Source organism: Chelonoidis abingdonii, chromosome 2 (assembly GCF_003597395.2).
Source record: "Chelonoidis abingdonii isolate Lonesome George chromosome 2, CheloAbing_2.0, whole genome shotgun sequence".
NCBI lineage: Eukaryota > Metazoa > Chordata > Testudines > Testudinidae > Chelonoidis > Chelonoidis abingdonii.
In genome coordinates this window covers 29,771,132-29,793,668 of record NC_133770.1, presented here as the reverse complement: position 1 = coordinate 29,793,668, position 22,537 = coordinate 29,771,132, and the positions used below count along the sequence as shown (strand labels likewise).

General features: G+C 41.5%; 1 protein-coding gene across 5 annotated transcripts in view; it reads left to right on the top strand.

Annotated features, from left to right (window-relative positions):
* The window catches only part of CCNY (cyclin Y), a 235,617-nt gene that overhangs the window by 3,630 nt on the left and 209,450 nt on the right, over positions 1–22,537 (top strand). Inside the window, exon 2 of one of the 5 annotated variants that reach the window (XM_075062216.1) lies at positions 20,598–20,796. The exons of the other annotated variants lie outside the window; for them this stretch is intronic. The gene's annotated coding sequence lies outside the window, so the exon portion shown is untranslated. The remainder of the gene's footprint in view (positions 1–20,597; positions 20,797–22,537) is intronic. 5 annotated transcript variants of the gene reach the window in all.

Below are 22,537 nucleotides of genomic sequence, written 5' to 3'. Positions count from 1 at the left end.
TTTCTATTGTTTTTCAATAACTTGAAAATTATTTTACATGGAACAATGAAGGAACAATACTGTGGATCAATTTTTTTTTTATTCTTCTTAATTTTTTTGGGAAGAGATTATGTAAGGTCTTGATTCTTCAAGTAGCCTACAAAATATCTAAAATCCATGAAATATTCTTGAGAGCTATTTAGCTCTTCAAAAGAATTGGATATTTATTTGAAAAAACAAACTGGTGGTACCACTTTAAATAAACAATTTGGATACTTAGGCAACTTTGTTTGTTTTTTGGTTTTTAACCTGTGTTCCTCACTACCTGTTACTGCAGTGAGAACATCACTGTTAGATACAGTATGTTTGACAGTGATGTTCAAGTTCTGGAAATGCAAATTCACTAGCACTTTTTTCCTCTCACACAAGTACTGATTATAAATTGTGCTTTCAGAAATTACACATTGTGGTGAGTAGAATGAGTTGTTGTTGTCCTCTACCTTCAAGTCTGCCTTCAATTCTCTTGTGTTAATCAAGATTTATAGAACTCTAGCTTTTAGGATTGAGCAAAGCAACTTTTTGTAAAATAAAATTACCTTAAACAGTCTTAATTTGTTAGTAAGGTTTGAAAAATGTAACTTCTCACCTGTCTGTTCCCTGGTGAACCAGGACCAGAATGGAAATGCTGAAATACAGTGAGAGAACTGATTATTGTGTCACTTCCAGGTAAGTAGAAGCTATGGATATCTTGTGAAAGAGATTCTCCTCTTACAGTTTCCAGCCTAATTTTGTTGAAGAAACTGGTTCCAGTAAATAAATGAACTCTTGAGAGCTTGTGCAAACAGAACCTTTTGAGGTTTGGTAGTCATTCTGTGCTTTGTACTGAAACCATTGGAAATGTTGTCATGGAGAGAGGTACCAGTGAATTCTAATTACAGGACCTGATCATGCAGCTCTTGTAGGGGAGGGAACTCACATTGTCTTAAACGGAAGTTCTCCCTGAGCAAGAAATGTAGGATTGGACCTATAGGTATACCTGCCTGTTGCCATGTTGTCCAAAAGCATCATTTTTGTAAGATAGCAGGAACTCTTCATGTCTGTAAGTGAACGGAATTTTGGAAACGTTTGAGTGGGAACAAACTTCTTTCAGAGACTTCCAAGTTAGAAGGCTAAAACTCCTGTTCTGAATGTTTTTTCTGGGTAATGGTCATGTGGAAATGATTGAAGAATCACCTTTTTGATTATCAGTCAACAGCACATTTTTCTGAAAAGTTGGATCCGTTGGGTTTAGCTGATGATTAGACCATTATCTTCAGGAATAGACAGAGGCAGTAAAGATAACTGGTTATCCGCTTTGCTGCTATATTCTGCCCAGAAGCAAAAGAGGAATTCTAATATGGTGCTCAGAGGATGTCCACTCTTTTTAATGACTGATTGCTCATAGAAACTTTTAAAGGTTATGAAATGGTTTAACCTTTTAAAATCTTGCTTCAGGAAAGTTGTGACAATAGGCTCAGGACATGTTAATGTATTTGGATGACCAACTTTTCTATCTATTGCTCATCAGAGACTTATCTAGCAGTATCTTGGCTACAAATGTAAGAGAAAACAGTAGATCACTTAATGTGTCAATCTGGTAAAGTGCTGTTATTACTTAGATGGCCTGACTCTTTTTTTTTTTTTAACCCAGTCTTTTGCTATATGCTTTGTCCACTTTAAAATTGTTGTCGTATTTGGTTATTGCTCTGATTAAGACATGTGGGCTAGATTGTTTATTCCGTTTGGACATGGGGGTTCTGGGTTTGAGAATCTCACAGAATGGACTTGTAAGGCGCTCAGGTGTCATGATGATAGGTGCTGTTATGAAAGCTAGCTCGATAAAGGAAGTTTAGATTAGATTGACTGTGGTCTAGACCAGTGCTTCTCAAACTATCCGATGCGGCGGACCGGCAGTTTTTTTTCCCCAATGTGCCAGGGACTGGTGCCATATTTCCCAGGGACTAGGCACGTAGCACATCAGATCAGAAAAACTAACATTCTTCACCGTATTAATTGGCACGGGAGTGTGGCATACATGCGGAGATGTTCTCATTTAAATGCATTGAAGACTGACTGAAAGGCTGTGCATTTGGGCGGATAGTATAAATTAATACCACTACAAGTGTTCAAATAATATTTTCTTGGATCTAGTCATTTTATATCAGAAACAATATAATGAATAGAATAAAAATTAACAGACATTTTTTATTTTGTTTATCAATATTATAATATGTGCTTCTGAAAACATAAAAGTTGACAATATTAAATATCATCAACTGATTATTCTTGGTGGAATTCTGGTGTGATTTTTAAATTATACTATTATTTCTCTTTCTTTCCTGGAAACTCGCTACAGACCAACAGCCAATGGCTCGCAGACTAGCACCGGTCCACGAACCACCACTTTGAGTAGCACTGGTCTAGACTACACTTATACGTGATGTCAGCATGTCTGTTGTCACACAGTCAGATCCGCTGTTGGCTTAACTAGTGAAAAAACTGAGAGATTACTGATCTGAAAAAAGTGGCTCTCAGGCCTGATTTTCCTGTATGGCACAGATTTTTCCACAGTAGGCTCTTTGTGAGAGCTTTGGTGGAGAGAGGATAATCTCACAGGATATATGGTATGAGACCACTGTCATAACCTGAAACCAGCTGAGCTCAAAGACTGAGCTCATTGACCAGGGGCTAATTAGAAGTTGCTCTTGGTACTGGTAGGAAATAAAGTTCTTATAATAAGAAGTTACTCTGTTCCCGTCCCTCCGCTCCCTTGCAAAATCCTTCTAATGTTGCTGAGTCACATTTTTCATTGCTAATTGCAGATCGGTTAACTGAACCCTGTGTGACTACATCCCTAATAGACCTATTCAGCTCTTTTTGTGGTAGGTTAATTTTTCTGCAGCTGGTAGACAATCTCTTGAGAAACAATCCATCATGAAAGCAGCTTATTTGTGAAAATGGGCAGTAGCCATGTGAGAACATCGAATTAAGATTACGTAGTGTGCCTCAGGTGTGCTGGACTCTGAGAGTCATGAGGTTTTATATGTTGCCAAGTATAAAACTCAAGTGTAATAAAGTTTTTTATAATCTGTCTGGTTTACTTAATGAAGATTTATGGACTGAGAATATTGGTTCCTTTCAGAGTGAATGGTGAATTGAATCCTGTCCTTATTTTCATTTTTCCAATCTCACTGACCTCAACAGAATTGTACAGGTATAACTGATAGCAGAATTTGGCCTGAAACATCTACGATTTTAACTGGTTGGTACTGGGATCTAGTGACAGTGTGGGAGTGGATTCCAAATCTATAAATTGAAAAGCTGAAGTCTTAAAGGAGTGATACCCAGTTTTCTGTGAATGACTGTTGTGTGATTTCATTGTATATATTTAGGATGTATAATTTTGTTCCATGGAACTAGCCAACACAAAGATATACATTCACTTGTATCCAGTTGAGTGCTGATAAAATACAGCAGTCTTTAAACACCCGGGGGCACGTTTCACGAAGGAATAGACCTAGACCCACAAAAGCAATTTTGCCACTTCCTTAGTTTAGTTTGGAATGTTCATGTGCACACATTTCTGAAGTACCTAACCTTGCATACCACAGACTAAACTGTTCTGAAAAGTGTCATCTTGCTCAGATTAGCACCTCCCCATCTCTTATAAAAATGCACCATTTGATTTTTAATTACTGTAAATATGATTGATCTTTTGTTTTTACATCTCTTGTGAAAGACAGTGCAGTTTAATGCCCCTAAGCTTTGTGCTGGAACATTGGTTCAGTATTGGCTCAGAGACAGCTTTGTCATCTATTGACTTTCTAACACTATACCTTGCAGCGTCTACTGTTTTTCTTGGAGGTCATGCATCCAAGTATTGCTGACACCTTACCCTTTAATAAAACTACTGTGCTTGCATTCAAGCTCCTACACCATTCTGCTCTGGCCTACATCACTGAGCTTGGCTCCTATGTTGCACTTTGCTGCTAATGCCAGTGTTGATGCTTTCCTTGCTTTTGGTATGTGTATTTTTTTTTTTTTTCCCTCCCCCTCTCATCTCCATGCCTTTTTCCTTTTTGCTCCCTCTTGGCCAAGTGACTGTCAGCACCTTGTTCAAAGCCTGCCTAAAATCTCATTTCTTCGATGTCATTTGCTGGAAGTGGATTAATTCACACTGTGTGAAATATGTGTATATATATAAATATGTAGAAATGAAACTATCAAGATGCATATGTGTTAAAACTAGTCATCTTCTGAGCTTATTACTATAACCCTTAGTTTAGTACATTATCATATGATTTGTTTCCAAAAATTTCAGTTAATGCTTGAGATGCACAAGAGCACCAAAGTTTAGCTCAGACAAATACTTGAAACAGAATGTTGTGGATTAAAATGTACACGTTTGAAAATGTAAAGACTGCTGTACTGACATACGTTTGCACAGGTAACTAGTAATGCTACGTTGACAAGATACATGAGGAATCCTGGTGCTGCATAGTGTTCTTGGCTGGTATTGCTACATGAATATTATCACATTCAGTGTCCAGTAAAAAAAAAATTCTGGATTTTAAATGTCTTTTCTATGTTGTATCTTAACAAGAATATGAAATAAACTTTTACAAAATAAAAACTTAAATGACATATAGTCCTTACTATAGACTGATAACTATATTTAATGAAAATGGAGCCTGTGAAGATTAGCACCATTCTTGCTTTGGCATGTTTTGCTTTGTCATTGTTCATTTCAATCAAAGAATTAACCAGCATAACCATAGTTTTTAAAAGTAATGTTAAAGAAAAAAGATGACGTGAAATTTTAAATAGAAAACTTTACCCTCAAGACTATTTAACATCCAGATTATAAATCTCCATGTGTGAGATGTTCTGCTAAACGTTGATATTACTTTTATTAAACCAATACTGCTGGGTGCAGTTGTACTTTGTTTAGTTTTAAATAATAATTGTAGATTTGCCTTCACTGCAACAGCTAGCTTGATTTACTCCGCTTGGGTTAGCGTAGGTTGAGTGAGCGTGGCCATGCTGTGAAACTTTCAAGCTATGCAGAATGCTTGGATTAGCAGTTCAGGAGTTGTGCTGATTTGAGCATAGCCTGTGGTCGCATGCTCACTGCATAGCTCAAGCATTACCCATGCCCCTTAACGGCCCAGGTAGCTTGAGTTTAAAGCACCACTTAACTCAAGCTAGAGATTTTTGTGTGTGCCAAGGGAAGTCGGGTTAGGTCAGGTTATACCTTGAGCAAGCAGTAAAAGCAAGTCCTTGGCTACTAGCTATTCATCTGGTTCAGGAACTGTTTCCAGCATTTGTAGGGTGGTGGTTGCAGGTTCTGCATTTAAATCCTTGTTTTGTTTTTTTCCTCTCGAGGTTGTAAAACTTCATGTCTGTGAACTTGCAAAGGATTTATTAGCGTAACCATAAACATCTCATGGTAGATGTTCAGCTAGTGTAAATGTCATAGCTCGGTTAGGTTCAGTGAGCTATGGTAGCTTACACTAGCTGAAGATCCTGCCCCTCTTGTGTTAGTTCTTTGCACAGGTAATCTGACTTCTGTTAGGCCAGGTCAATGCTGCAGCACTTTAATGAACACACTCACTACCGTATTTGGAGCATTGCTGCACTTCACCTACCAGAGAAGTGGTAGCTAGATGGAAGAATTCTTATGTCAGCCTAGCGCTGTGCACACCAAAGGTTGAGTCAGCATAGCCATGTCTCTCAGGGATGTGGATATTCACACCCCTGAGAGACTTAGTTGTGCTGCTGTAAGTTTTCAGTGTGGGCTATGGCTACATTAGAGAGCTTGCAGTAGTAAGGGGGGAGGGATAGCTCAGTGCTAAACCCAAGGTTGTGAGTTCAATCCTTGAGGGGACCACTTAGGGATCTGGGGCAAAAATCACTACTTGGTCCTGCTAGTAAAGTCAGGGAGCTGAACTCAATGACCTTTCAAGGTCCCTTCCAGTTCTAGGAGATAGGTATATCTCTAATTATATATATATCTGTGCCACCTTAAGCTTTCTAGTGTAGCTGCTCTAAGCCAATGAGAGAGAGCTCACCCATCAATTAATCCACCACCAATGAGTGATGGGAGAAGTTCTTCCGCTGACACAGCACTGTCCACATCGACAGTACTGTGTTGCTCAGAGTGGCTTATTCACACCCCAGAGTGACATAAGTTATACTGACATAAGTGGTAGTGTAGACATAGCTGTAGACCAGCCCTGTGTAGCTGTACCATTATAGCTATACTAACAAATCCTCCTTGTGCAGGTGCAGTTTATATGGGCAAAAAATTCTTTTGCTGGTATAGTTTATACCAGTTCTGTGAGTGAAATAAGCTATACTGGTAAAAGCACACACTGTTGCCACCTGATGGTGTGAAACTGATGGGCCCGTCTTCCAGCTAGTGCAACCTTGGGAGCAAAAGAGCAAATTGATAGTAGACCCAAGTTTGCTACCAGTGTGGTGCTTTCCTTTGTGCATTAGTATTTCAGCAAGGTGATGTATTTGGTACTGTTACCACATTGTTGTTGCATTCATGAGATCTCTTCACAGCATTTCTAATGGATATAGAAATGCACTATGAATTATTCCTGCTTCTCTCTGTGTGAAGAGCAGAATTTATTACTTTCAGGTGTTGAGAAGCAGCTGTTTATGCTTTGCAAGTCTTGCATAGAAGAAGGAAAAAAATAAAAAAAACTGAGCTGTAATTGATCAGCAAACCCTAAATTGACTTGCTTGCACTCTGTCTCTAGGGAGCATGGCAGAGACTGTAAAAGTGTGTGTGTGTGTGGCGAGTGGTGATTTTGTGTTGGGCAAGTGTGGGTTGTGGGTTTTTGTTTTTCAATTTCTGCACAGTTTAAATGTTCATAGGGAGTAGTGGTGTTGTCCTACTCTCTCCTTTCCATGTTCTGTTCTGTCTGTTTCTTGAGAGGGAAACAAGATTACAAAAAGTGGGATCCATGTCAGATGGATCCGTACTTTGACTTTCAGCGATGGGATGAATTATATGCGGTTTGTTACTTGTTCTGTAGGGAAAACTTTCCTTGCTGCAGGTGAGACTGGTAACTATAAAAATACAAAACCTTCCTCCTAAATGAACAAGTCAGTATTTACTTGCTTTGTTCAAGAGATAAAGAAAATTTCTTGCTTTACCTCTTTATGCCTCCTGCACAAAAATTGTTTTTCTAATGTTCCTTGATTTCATTTAAAAATAAAAATTTGACCTCTAGGGACCTCTAGGTCAGAATGTCTCAGGAGCAGGCTGCCCCGGCGGGGATATAGAATGTATTCTGGGGGCATGCGAGAAGCGTTGGATGTGGGGGAAACATACTATGAAATTTTACCCATAGCAATGAATAACTAGCAAAGTTGAATCCTCCAGACATATCAGGTCCTCAGATGGTGCTGTGCATTTTGACGGATTTCTGTTAAGCTTGCTTCACATTATACAAAGTCATTGCCTTCTGTACATTAATCTGTTTGCCATGACACAGTTGTGACACTCTGAATCTCAAAGTAGTACAGTGGAACCCCCATATTGATCACTGTCATGTGATGATTATATGTTTTGTACAAACTATGCCTTGTGAGGTATCATTTTAAGTCTTAATATCCTAGTGAGTTGTATGTACTATCAGTGTATGTTAAGTTATGAATTATTGCCATATGTACTACTGAAATATGTTGTGAGACATCCATAGCTGGCCTTTCAGTAGGGACAAAGGAGCAACTATCACTAGCCAGACAAGCGTTGTGGCCCATCAAGAAAAATTCACTGTCCCAGAGATTTCTCAGAGAGGGTACATAACGCAGTGAGGGCTGCCTAATCCATGTCACAGCAAGGACCTTTCTAGCAGCTGGAAGACCATATAAAAGAGGGAGAGGGACATCATGACAGTGACACTTGGCCGCTCTCCTCCCCCGTCTCAAAACTTGGAATATAGTTTGGAACACACAGACTTTGAAATGGGGAGATTGGTCCCAGCCTGTGAATTGAGAACTGTGAGCTGCCTGTAACATATGTTTGGGTAAGAGACTGTTTGATTCAAATCTTGTGGTAGAATTTAGACTGCGAGTTTATCGTTATTTCTTATGTAACTAACTCTGATCTTTGTCTCCTATTTATAATCACTTAAAAATCTATCTTTCTGTAGTTAATAAATCTGTTTTGTATTTTACCTAAAACAATGTGTTTTTGGTTGAAATGCTTGGGGAATCTCGGCTCAGATTACACAGGCTGGTGTATGTCCACTTTCCTTTGACAGAGTGGCGAACCAGCTAATGAGTTTGCACTGTCCACGGGAGTCTTGAGCAGCATAAGCTGGTGTATTTTGGAGTTCAAGGCTGGGGGTTTGGGTGATGTGTTGGTGCCTCTCTGTATAATTCATGTGGCTCAGGGTGCATTCATGCTGGGCTTGGGGTTCCTCATGTTCATGGCTGAAGGATCACAGCTCTTTGTCACTGGCGTCGCACTGTATGAGACACAGCCCAGGCTGGAGAGTTAACGGGGCACAGAGGTTCCACAGTTCCAGATTGTACCCTGGTTTCCTGTCACAGCAGTATGCACATTTGATTGTAAACATCGACCACAATCACAGTTTTGCTTTTGCTCTTAGTACAGTAGATTCTTGGCTCTGTTTGAATTGGTGCCTTAGTGAGTTTCATATTTATTTTTTAAAATCGGTATATGTGGGGCCCTACCAAATTCACCATCCATTCTGATCAATTTCATGGCAGAGGGTTTTAAAATTGGTCAGTTTCACAATTTCAGATGTTTGAAATTTCATAGTAGTGTAATGGGATCAGCGAGGGGGTGTTTGCAAAGTTGTTCTAGGAGGGTCCCAAGATTGCCACCCTAGCTTCTGTATTACCTTTAGAGCTGAACTGTGAAGGCAGCACCCTCCCAGGTTCCTGTAGTTAAGGGGAGGTTCCCAGAGGTAGTAGTGGGTAGGATCTCCCCCCATGCTGCTGGGAGCGCTCAAGCTGGGGGCTCCTACCTGCTAGTCCAGGCCAGGGACAGATTAAGGCAGGGGGCCCACCCAGGAAAAATGGGTACCAAAGCCCCAGGGCAGAAGCACCTACTGTGTCACCCTGAACCCCAGTAACAGCTGCAGGGGCTGAAGCCTTTAGCTCAGACTGCCCTGAGCCCTGGCTGTAATGTCAGGGGGTGGCAGCCCCAAGCCTGGGCTGTCCTGAGACCTGGCTGGAGCAGCGACATGGGCCCAGGCTTCCCCAGTTGGAGCATCGGGGATAGGCGGAAGCCCCCAGGGGAGAAAGCCCCGGGCTCAGCACCCGGAGCCGCAGCAGGAGCCATGCGGGGGTAGGGAGGGGAAAACGGAAGTCTGGAGCCCAGCTACTGGGCTGCTGCAGTGCAGAAGTGAGGGTGTAGCATACTCATTTCTGCGCTGTCTATGGAGGTGGGTCTGATCTCCCCACCAAAAGTGGCCATGCAGGGGAAAAACAACTCTTGTCTCTCTCCAGAGCAGCTGGACTAGCAGCTAGGATCCCCCGGCTCCCAGCAGCAGGGGAGATCAGATTTCACGGGGGAGGGCTGATTTCATGGTCTATCACACGTTTTTCACAGCTGTGAAATTGGTAGGGCCCTAGGTATATGTACTTGTGTGCCTTGGGATGGGGGCATAAACTGCTACAGACATGAAGTGGGGCATGATCAAATACAGGGGTCAACAACCTTTCAGAAGTGGTGTGCCAAGTCTTCATTTATTGACTCAAATTTAAGGTTTCGCGTGCCAGTAATGCGTTTTAACGGGTTTAGAAGATCTCTTTCGATAATTCTGTAATATATAACTAAACTATTGTTGTGTGTGTAAAGTAAATAAGGTTTTGAAAATGTTTAAGAAGCTTCATTTAAAATTAAATTAAAATGCAGAGTCTCTCAGACGGCTGCTCAGGACCCAGGCAGTGTGAGTGCCACTGAAAATTGGCTCGCATGCTGCCTTTGGCACGTGTGCCATAGGTTGCCTACCTCTGATCAAATAAGTTTGAGAAGCACTGCTCCAGGTATGTATGCAGTGTTGTTGTAGCCATGTCAGGGTATTAAAGAGACTAGATGGAGAAGTAATATCTTTTATTGGACCAACTTCGGTTGGTGAAAGAAATGAGCTTACGCAGTGCTCTTCTTCAGGTCCGGGACGCTTACTTAGTTTCACAGCTAAGTACATGATGGAACTGATTGTTTAGTATAAGTAAATTCAGAAGGCTATAGATAGTGAGACCTCTGGGGATGATGTTTTGTTTCTGCATCTATGGACTGCCAAGATGTTTATTTCCTAGATATCTGTACTGGTTGAGCACCATAAATACCATAAATATTACCTTGGGCTGCAAATAAGAAGTTTACAATATTGTGTTCTTCTATTTACTTTGAGATCAGTTTGCTAAGTTTTCATGAACTAGCTGATTAAAGGAGGACATAACTCCAGAATTTTACTGGGACAGTTGGCTAATAGAGAAGTCCTCTCCACTGAAAGTAAAGATAGTGATTCAATGGACGATACAAAACTTAATTCAGTGGGATCAAGGAATATTGCTCAGGGGAACCCACAAACTTCATTGTAGGAAAAAAGATTGGAAGGGATCTGTTTTGGATTAGTTGACATGAGTATTGTGGTTGCCCACTGTTCAGTTTTATTTTATTATTATTCACTCAATAAAGTAAGATGTTTCTGTGATTTAGGAAATTATATGGCATGCTTTGCAAATATATATACTCGCATCTGACTAAGTGTGAAGCACATACTTTCCTGTGTAAAGAGAGCTTGTATCAAAATAATGCATGCTTAGGAATCATGACTGTTGTTGAGAAGACAGCCAATGGTGTTTAGACAAACATGTCGTAAGAGAGACATATTTAAGTAGTCCTCCAAGTACTTTACAAACATTGAATTGAAGCTCACAACGACGCTGTGAGGTAGAGAAGTACTTGGCAAAAAGAAGTTGTGATGTGTCTGAGGCTATATAGAAGAGTCAGTATCTGAGTTGGGATTGGCACTTGCAAATTCTTGGCTCCCTGTTCTGTGCTCAAACCATTAGATTGTGCCTATCTTTGTGGATTGAGTAAGGTTTTCTTTAAGCAATAAAACTAGTCAACTATCATTTGCTTTGAGGAACGATGGTATAGAGCAGTGGTTCTCAAACTAGGGCCTCCGCTTGTTAAGGGAAAGCCCATTGTGGGTCGGGCCGGTTTGTTTACCTGCCGCTTCCGCAGGTTCTGCCGATTGCGGTTCCCGCTGGCTGCGGTTTGCCGCTCCAGGTCAATGGGGGCTGCAGGAAGCAGCGCCTGCCAAGGGACATGCTGGCCGCCCTTTCTGCAGGCCCTGTTGGCCTGGAGCGGCAGACTGCGGCCAGTGGGAGCCGCGATCGGCTGAACCTGCGGAAGCGGCAGGTAAACAAACCAGCCCGTCCTGCCACGAGCTTTCCCTTAACAAGCGGAGGCCCTAGTTTGAGACCCACTGGTATAGAGGCAACTGTCCCTTTAAAATGAAATGCAGGTTAGAGAAGTCCAATAACTCAAAATCCACACAGAAAATCTGAGAAACAATGGTTAGTATTACACAGATCATCAGAAGCTTCTATTCATAGAAAGATGGTTACTCTTTGTTGAACTACACTCTGTGTATTGTAGTGTTTAATTTTAAAGGCTTGTCTAATGGCTTGTCTATGCTTGTCTAAAGGCTTGTCACGTTAATATGTGGTCGATGCAGTGGCACCGATTTAGCAGGTCTGGTTAAGACGCGATGAGTCCATGGGAGAGTGCTCTCTCATCGACTTCAGTACTCCACCTCCCCAATAGGCAGAAAGTAAGTCTATGGCAGAGCATCTCCTTTCATCCTAGCATGGTGTAGCCATTGCGATAAGTCGATTTAAGCTATGTCCTTAAGAGGGTGAATTTTTTTTTTCACACCTGAGGGACATAACATACATTGACTTAAGTGGCAATGTAGACCTAAGGCTGGCAAGGGTTGCCTTCAGTTTTCATTCTAATACATATTTCTTCCTTTTTCTCTTCTCTTGGCAGACATGGTAGCTTGGCTGCCCTAGTCGGTAATGATAGATGTTGTTATAAATTGGTCTCATCTTCCTCTACCAGTGCCAAAGTCTCACTAAGACTAAATAGTATTACATAAGAGGAGACGCTCCCTCAGTATATCGCTGTTCAATTTAACTGCAATTTAATTTTAGAGCATGTTTGTTTGTGTTTTCTTAAATACTGTTGTTAACATGTTCAAAGAAACTAAATTGGGGACTAAGTGCAATTACTGTATGACAAGCTGCCTAATATGCAAGGTCACACACTGTTCTACTCTGTCTACATGGGGATTTGAAACCATTTTTTTTTACCTTACTAGGAAGAACAATGCTAACATTTTATGATGCTACCACAGTTTCAGGTTCAGCTGTAAGCAGGCATTAGCCTTCTACAATACCAAACTCTGTGGATGAGTTTCTGGATGTAATAGTAGCCTTAGGTTGAAATTTCCTGGCATACCTTTTTTGTACACGTTTTTAAGTTTTTTGTGGCTGTTAAACCCATGTAGCAATTAACAATAAATAGGACAATTTTCTACCATTTTATGCTAATATAGGATGAAGAGAAATACTAAAACACTTTCCCAATTATACAGAAACTCAAACTGTGATTAGCTTTGAATTAATTAAAAATGTTCCTTGATACATGCTCTTATTCTGTACATTTTAAGGACCCAGTTCAGATACGATACATGATGTCTATTTCAAGGTGATTTAGCAAGGTACTTAATGAGAATAGGGTTCATCTACACTGTAAAACAAAAGCAAAACGAAAAAACAACCCAGCAGCAGTGAGTCTTATAGCCCAGGTCAATTGACTTTGCCTCCAGCCTGGGTGGGAACCTGTACGCTGCTATGTTTAGCCCTGTAGCATGAACCATGTGAGCCTGAGTGAGTTGATCTGGGCTCTGATACTTGCTGCTGTGTTTTTTGTAGTGTAGACATACCCCTGAGCACTCTAGAGAGCATGGTTTCTGCTAGTGACTCATCCTTTTAGCTCTTTCCCCTTTGGATTAAATGTATTGTTAAAAAATGCAAAATGGCTGTTTTTTAAATAAATTTCAGCTAGTAAACCCCAACATTTTATTCAAGTGACACTCTGACAAGTGGCTTTAGGATTGTTTTAGCTTAAAACAAACAAACACAAAAATTCAGTTCCACAGGTAAATAGTGGAGTTTTATCCTCACATGTGCACGTATAACAGATCATATTTCTCAGCTCTCCTAGTTTTTCTACCATTGGGTTAGTTATCATTGACACTCCCTTCTCTGTAGCTTTTTATCATTAATATTCTAGCTTGACAAAAATCGACCCAAACTATTACTTTTAGCAGTCTTGGGGTTGATGGGAAAAGGGAGCTGACTATTCTAAGCTTTTAAACCATACAGTCTGCAGCGGAAAGTCCTCTTTTTCCTTGGCTGGCCTTTGGGATAATCCTTCTAATGTCAAACATATTGCTTTAGCAATATACATTTACCATCCTGATATCAGCCACAGAAAGAAGTAAAATACGCAATATACGTCAGTGTTGTAACCGTGTGTGTGTGTGTGTGTGTGTTTGTGTGTGAGAGAGAGAGAACATTTTCAAGGGATTGGAATTGAGAAGAATGGGCTTTCAGTAATTTAAAAGCCCGTAGCGATCTGTGATACTCCAAAACCAGCATGCAGCATGAGTTTTAACCAGTTGTTTTGTGTGAAATTTTATCTTTTAAGTGAACTGGTGGTTTTTTATTTCAATACTTTAAAAGTTTTTTCACTGCAGTTACTGTATTTTTTCCTTTCTACTCAAGTAGATTGTCAACTTTCAGGGCCGTGGGGATGTTCCAGTTGGAAGTAGAAATTGACGGACTGTTATTTTCTTTGATGCAGTCTTGTTTATTTCAAGGAGTATACAGAGTCTTTCTCTGAGTGCAGGAGGATTCAGAAACCAAATAGTTTCCTAGCTTAAAGCCCCAAGCCTCTTTAGCCAACAGACTCCAAAGTGCACGTGCGCGCTCTCTCTCTCTCCCCCAGGGTCACACTGTGCTCACAGGCTACTACTGGACTTCCTTGTTTTTATGACTGTTTCTTTGTTCTTGTCTCTTTGCAGTTTGTGTGATCCCACACCCACCCACCTGGGCGCAATACCCAGTGGAACCCCCTGCCCACATGGTGTGTGTTTTTGGGCATATTCTGTTAGGCCTTGTTTTAGGTATGGCCTTTTAACTATTTCTCAGTTGTTTTAAGTGAAAGGTATATTCACCTATCCGCTTGAACAAGGTTTTTAATTCAGCTTTCAAAATGGTTTCACCCAGCTCATAACAGTACAAATTTTGCACCCCAAGAAATTGTCTGCTTGGCAAATTTGACTGTTGAAGTTAAAGGGACACCGTCAGGTCCCATTTAGCTGGAGATTAATACTTTTTTTTTAAAGTAAGCTTTTAAGAGACTTAACTCTGCTAGAATGTTAAGAAAAATCTGGTTTTATTTCTAGAACAAATACTTGAAATGCAGTGTGTACAATTCAAATATTAAGGCATTGTGGTAGGCCATGAGAACCTGAAAGTGAATTTGAGTGATTAATGTGTTTTTTTTTTTTTTTTTTTTTTTTTTTTTTTTGAGAGCCTGACCTGTTCCATTATTGAGAGAAGAAATACCTCTTTAATAGCAGCACTGCTCTTTCAACCTTCTCCTAGAACACAGTGATCCTTAACCCACACAAGAGGCTATAAAAGGGTGTTCTGTTTAACATATCACTTTGACAGTGTTTCTGTCAGTGCAGCATCTTTCTGTCTACTGTGCTGTAGTGTTAGCAGTATAATCTTGAGATCTGGTCTGGGATATGAAATTGATCCCTAATTATTGTATTCTCAAAGGGTAAATAGGATTGTCTGTCTGATTTACCCCCTCTGGTCATGCTCCAGTTTGTGTATCTCTATCATATTTCCTTTCTAAACTTGTCCCAGTCTTCTCTCTCTCTTTACATGGAAATCTTTCCAAGTCTCTAACTTTTTCTCATCACCCGTCTCTGGATTATATCTATTTCTGCTATATTTTTTTTTGAGATATGATGAGCAGAGCTGAATGTAGTAGTCTAGGTGAGAGTGTATTGATATATTTGATGGCGTTGTAAATTTCAGTATTGTTGCCCATATCGTATGCATCTTAACATTACATTTATGTTTTAACAGCTGCTGCTCATTCCTGGTTCCTATTGCTCCTGCAGGTTTTATTGCAGGGGCTATGATATTGATCCTTATTTTCTCAAGCCTACACAACATCAGATCAAATAGCTGTCTCTAGGGTGATAAGAATTCATATTTTTGATCTTCGATGCCTTCTGACATGAATAGTATTTGTATTTTGAGCATACACTTTCTCTGGTAACATATGTATGTGAGTAATCCATTTAGTTGCTAAGCTTTAAATGTAGTTTAGTTGCTTTTTCCCCTTGCTTTAGAAAGTACGGAGCTGTGTAGGCTGCTCTTGTCTTGTTACAAAGTTGCAAGCCGATTCAGTCCCTTAGTAACAATGTTAAGACCTGCAATTCATAGAACAAATGGCTCAATTTCTGTCACTGTTACTGGTGCTCTGCCAAACTTTAATAGCTCCAGCTGTAAATCTTCTCTTGCTACATATTTTTACATTTCTCTCAATGTAAATGAGAAATCTCATTTTCCCTATTGGGACCCAAAACTGATCCATTTGGCAGTTACATTGAAAAACAGGTTGCATTGCTGAGATGGGGAAGCTTTTCTTTTGTCCCCTTCTTCCTCCTAAAGGGAGGTAACTTACATGAGTATGTTTAAAATAACATTGTTGTGGAAAGTTGCTGATATTGTGCTGTTGCTTATGCCTACCTGCTGTTACAATGTTCTGTTGATCTGGTCATCCCTACAAGCAACTTGTTCTGTGTAAATGTACTGTGCTAATCAAACGCTAGAGGGAATACCACATATTGAGTTAGCACACCTGCCAAACTTTGATAGTATAGTCAGCTGTATGGCTTGGCCTGTCTTATTTACTTGACAGAAACTAGTAAAAGGTGCCTAGACTGCAAGAGTATGTACAGACTTTCTTACATCTCGGTGAAGCAGTCAGTGCAGGTACAGCGGGAATAATTTAAGACATTTAGTGTTTGGTAACTGCATTATCTCAGACCATGATCTCAGTACGAAAATGGTGCAAGAAATAATTTGGTGTGCAAGGCCTCAAATCAGCAGTACACATAACCATGTACTCAAGTCCATTCCATTACGCAAAGCACTTAAACATATGCTTACGCGGTAAAGCACTTCACTCTGTGCTTAACTCTCAGCGAAGAGTGGGAATTAATCACATTCTGAAGTGGTTTGCTGAATCAGGACATGTGTGGGGATAATGTTGGCTTAAACCATTGTCTACTCTTTCCTGCAAGATGCTAAGCAGGTGAGCGTGTGTAACATGAAGATCGTAAGTAGTCCCATTGACTTCAGTCTGCTTTTTAGTTTAGTTTTCTGTTTCATTCATGATCTAGCTGTAAAATTCACATTTCCTATACTTTATTACTGTGTTATCTATAAGAGCAAATACCATTGGTATTAAAGTAGCACTTGATGATGATGATGATGATGTCTAAATTTGAAGTTGTTCCAGTGAAATAACTGGATGCACGGAGAAATTTAATTAGATTGGTCTGCAAACATAAATAAGAACCATGGGTTGGTTGGTTCTCCCAAAAGATGTGTACATCAACTTTAAAGAACACAGTCATAATGTTGTTCGTGTGCATATAGCTGAGATTGATACAAATCCAGGCTCTGATTTTGAAAAGCATCTTGAGTTTCAGCAGATTTTAAGTCCTATTAAATCTTTCCCTTCTTTGAGTGATTGCAGATGTCCATTCTGCTTCAGGTATGCGTGCACCTAGTATGCTGTTGTCAGACTTTTTTTCCTCAGCAGTACTCATCAGGGCGAGGCTTGTGCCCCTTGCTGCCTCATGATGGTATAAAAGACAAAGCTGCCTCCAGATGCCCCCTTAGTTCCTCCTTATTGCCCGTAACAGTTGTTGGAGCATCCTGTTTTGCCTTCACAAGCTTTCCCAATTTATCTATTTTGTACCAGTTGGTACTCATTTAGCTATAGTTTTAGTATTAGGTAGATTTTAGTATTAAGTTTTCCTTTTAGAGTGTTTGTTATACATGTCAGTTCCTTTGGTGGGTTCTGGTACTGAGGCTGGAGTATGCTTCTGTCACAAGGCTTCAAGCCTGTCATTCCTGCGAAAGACGCTGCTAGTAAGTGACTCTCATTCCAAGTGCCTGATGTGTCTTGGAGAGTCACAAATTTGGGATCGGTGTTAACTTTATAGAGACTTTAAACCAAGGACCAAAGAGACAGGGTGGCCAGACTTAAATTTCTACTGAGGCAGGCATTTCTGCACCCTCTCTGAGCCTTCCCACTCTGAATGGCTGCTAGACACATGTGGTTCAGTCAAGAGCATTACTCCTGCATTGGCTGACTCCTGGCACCAGTCTCCTTCCCAGGCAAGAAACACTTCAAGTTACTCTTAAAGGATTCAGCATTTGGGAGAGGAAACTGAAGTAGCGCTGTTGGAGCTCAGTGGTGTCCTACTAGCAGGAGGCTATCCCAGTGCCATCAACTCTGGAATCTTGTGCTTTGGCATGGAACTTATTGAGTCTATTGGTAGCAGTTTTGCCAGCAGTTCAGGAGTCCTCTTGCATGGAACCTCTGACTGTGGGTAAAGCATTGCAGACCACTGTGACCTAGCATGTGATACCATGGGTGCCTCCAGATCTGAGAGCTTCATCATTCAGTGCTGTCCAGAGGGAAGCTGTCTGTGATCTCTCTGGTGCTGTCTTCTCCGGGGTCTCAGCACCGATAATCAACACCGACAGGAATAGTCCCCTCCACGTCAGAATGACCTGATTAATTTTCGGACTTGCAGGTTGGCTGGCTCATGTGTCTTTCAGTTGCATCTCATACCTCAACATTCCCCTCCAAGGGCTTACTGCTACTGGTAACCTCTGGAGAGGCTCGTCTTGTTAAGCCAGTAAAAATCCATGGCCTGGAAGGAATTGCGCTCTAGAGCCTTATTCCAGTGGCTGTTTTGGAATTCTTGGGAGTTTCCGCCTGCCTCCAGGTTGTCTCTGTGCCCTCCTGACTCTGCTTTTTTGAGTAGGTATCAAGACCCATCCCACCAAGTAGAGTTGGAGGCCGGGCTCAGTATCGAATAGGAAGGTGTGGCCCTGCAAGTGCTAGAGGAGGCTCCACTGTGCAGCTCTTGTCAGGTGAGGAAGAGGATGAAACTAAGGCAGTGGGGTCAAAAGGCTTTGTGGGGTAGCTATAAGGCCCATCAGGACCTTTTCAAAGAGGGTGGCTTCTTCCTTGAATATCCAGTGGAAGAGGGTTGCGAGTTGTTCCACAGACATAGTGACATTTTGGCCACTGTGGGACCATCTCGGCTGGCACTTCCAATTAATGAGGCTCTCCTGGAGCCCACCGAAGTATGGTGGCAGACTGCACCTTGCCTTCCACCCACATCATAGTGGGTTGAGTACAGACATTGTGTACCCTCTCCCAATCTGGGCTCCAATAAATCATTTTCTGGAATACCTGTAATTCATAAAACACAGTCCTGGCCATCAAGGTATGTCTAGCAGCTATCTTGGCTTTCTGTCCTTCTGTGGCTAGTTGGTTCATTTTATCATTCATTTATTGTCTGATGTGATGATTAACTAACGTCATGTCATAATCACTGTATGCTAAACAGATTTAAATTGTAGGATTATAGAAGCATAAAATGATTAGTATTTAGAATGGATTAATTTTCTAAGAAAGCCACGCTGAAATGCTGAGGCCTGTAAAATGTCAGCTTAGCCATACTAGGCCATAGGCTTAAGAAATGCTTGATGTAAATGACCAAAGAATGACTCTGTGCCACAAGATAATGGGAAAAGATGTGCCAGTGGGTGGTATTTTGAAAAATTAACGGCAAGATTAATTTTTGATTAGAAGACACTCGGTAGTCACATTTTTCTAACACTTGCCCTAGTTGCAGGGTGCACTACATGCATAATTGCTAATGAGAATAAAAGAAACTGCAACTAACTGATGAAAAATCTGCACCTCTATATTAGGGAACACAAGGAAAAAGAGGGGTGGACACCTTCATGCAAATTCTTAGAGTGTAGTGTAGTCAGAATTACAAGATAAGAGGGCTACCAGATTGGGTAAAACAAGTTCCCTATGGGAAAACTCCAGCAGGAACTATCCCTCTACTGATGATCAGTTGGCAAGGCATCCATCAGACCCTAAGAAGTTAAGGATTTGAGTATGATTATACTTGTTCATAAGTCTTTATAGAATTTCTACATGCTTGGGTAATCGTAACTTTAATAAAACTCGTAAAATAGACTAGACCTTTTACTTGTAGAGTGTGTGTGTGTGGTCACTATCCTTGGCCTTTGTGTTTCTAAGGGCTCTAAATCTAAAGCAGGTAGCAGAGGTGATTTTCACTCTGAGCTTGAAACTGTAGCTACCAGAGCCAAACCCTTGGTGGTGTAATACAGTGTTACTAAATTCACTTTAAATAAAGTAAAAGGCTACACTCTGATAATTGTTCTGTTTCTTTTCCGATTCTGTGTTGATCACATTTTGTAGTGTCTGTAACTGTTACACCCTCCAGTGGAAAATCCTGTTCCCCCCCCCATAGGATTTAAGCATGATGTCAAAAACTAATGGGTCTTCCCTTTGAACCACTAGCTACCTGTTCCTTGCTACATCTTTCAGTGAGGATAGCCTTTTTGTTGGCAATCAGTTTAGCCAGGAGAATGGGTTAACTTTGTGCTCTAATGTCTGGACCTCCATATACAGTCTTCAGTGACAAGATTTACCAGCGTCCCATCTGAAGTTTCTTACAAAAGTTGTCTCGCTTCCACTTCAAACAGGCAATATACTAGCCTTCTTTCTTCCCAAAGCCTCATGCTCATAAGAATGAGGAGAGAGTCCATGCTTAGGAGATCAGGAGAGTGCTAGCATTCCACTTGCACAGGACTAAGCTGGTTAGATGAACCTCACAATTATTTGTGTCAGTTGCAGTTAGAATGCAGGGACTCCCAGTCTCTTCTCAAAGGATCTCATCTTGTATATCATCCTGAATACACTTGGCCAACATAGTTCCACCAAATGGGGTAATTGCACGTAGCAAGGCTGTGTCTGTGGCCTTTCTAGCTTAAGTGCCAATCCTACATACTTTTAAGGTGACGACGTAGTCTTCAGAGCATAGTTTTGCCTCACATTATGCCATCTCTCGGCAATCTAGAGATGATGCCAGATTTGCATTTGTGGGCCTCCAATCCTTGTTCAGGTAGACTCCAATGCCACCTCCAGATCAAACTGCTTGTGAGTCACTGAAGTGGAATGGACACATGTAATCACCGCAGAAGAAATGGTTACTAACCTGTTCCGTAACTGTTCTTAGAAATGTGTTGCATGTGTCCATTCCATGACCTACCGTGCTTCCCTTCTTTATCAGAGTCTGCTCAGTCAGAAGGAGTTGAGGGAAGCTGGATGCAGGTCTACCTTTACTGCCATCGCGCAGCAGTGCAAGGTAGCAGTGTTCATGTGCTGCCCTGATGAGGTAAAATCTCTGACTACTGTGCACTGGACATGAACACACACGAAGTGGCATGGACAGGTGAAACGCATCTCGAACAGCAGCAGTTATGGAACAGGTTAGTAACAGTTTCTTAAGCTCTCCTTGGCCATGAAGTCTAAAAAACAGTTGATGCCATGGTGTGGCCACTGCTTATCATGCTGACCAGTACTGACTCATTGGGTACATCCCCACTGGAATAAAAGACCTGTGCATGGCTGCAGTTGGTTTGACTTGTGCTCCTGGCACTCAGGCTGTGGGGCTGTAACTTTACTATGCAGATATTTGGGCTCTGCTGAGGCTGTGAAATTTACAAGAAAGCCTCGCTCCCCAGCTGGCTGCTGTCCAGGCTCCTTGCAGGGAGCCTGCTGGTGCTGAGGCTCTGAGCCTGGATCCTCCCTCGGGCTCTTGGTTTCCCACAAGTAGCACAGCAGCTGGTTGGACTCTGGGTGTGGGTCTCCCCACCGGAGGCAGGAAGTCCTGGATGGCTTAGCAGGGAGGCAAGAAGCCCGGGGGGAACTGTGCAGAGTTGAGAGCCTTGGCTGATAGAAACCAACAGGACTCTATCCAAGACCTGTGAAAGTGTGGGATCATTGTCCAGGATGGGTTGTAGATCCCTGATGATGCGTTGGAGGGGTTTTAGCTGGGGGCTGTATGTCGGCGGTATGTTGATAGCAGTGGAGTCTGTTGGTTTCTATACAACCAAGGCTGGTTAGTCCTCGCCACACAAAGCCACTGCTGCTCTTTATGGTGAGGGTGATCGAAGCTTTTGGTTGGCAGGTGAGAGCTTTCTTCTCTCTGCCGACAAACAGCCAGCTCACTGCGCGCTCCTTTTTGCCGGCACCAAGCTTGTGTCATTAAAGCCTCATAGTGTAGCCAGTTAGTCCTTTATTTATGAATATAACAGCTACTTTCTCCAGATTCATACCTAAGTTTTTTTCCCAATGGCAGGAATGGCAATTGAAGTGCAAACTTATGTCAAAATGGAGGAAATTCCTAGTTTCACTAGTTATCCAGCGACTCTTAGCTGTTGGACTTGCCACTCAGGAGACTATAGATTAAAGCTTTAGATAAAATTACTTGTTTTATATTCAACAAATGATCTCAGTGTTATGGCTAGAAGACATAACTATGTTAGAAGCACCACATCTTTATTTACGTAACACTAGGTACTCTGGATTTGATGGGTGACCCTCAGGCCATACGGATTCTAATGTGAACTCATTAAATTAAATAGAGCTGTTAGCCACGGAGATTTTTTTTTTTTCCTTTCTCCCGCTGCCTCGAAGGCGGTCTACAATGCACTTTAAATCGGATTTTAATGGCCGATATACCGATTTAACTTTTTGTATCCGTTCACACACTGTCGTCATTTAATATCGAGTTAACGCCTCTTAAAATCGATTTCAGAACTCCTCCCCAAACCGAGAGAGTAGCACTAAATTCGATAGTGATAACTCGGATTAGGGTTCGGTGTGACGCGAAATCGACGTTATTGGCCTCGGGCGGCATCCCAGAGTTGCAAGCACTGGACCGTCTGGACAGCAATCTGAACTCGGATGCAGCGGGAGGTAAAACAGGAATAAGGCCCCTCGGTGAACTTTTGAATTACATTTCCTGCTTTCAGCGTGGAGCTCTGATCAGCACGGCTGGCGATGGCAGTCTCAAATCCAAAAAGAGCTTCCAGCATGGACCGTACGGGATACTAGGTCTGATCGCCTGTATGGGGAGACAAATCTGTTGTATCAGCTCCGTTACAGACACGAAATGCCAAAGCGTTTGAATAAAAATCTGGAGGATACAAGCGCGCGTGGAGCAGC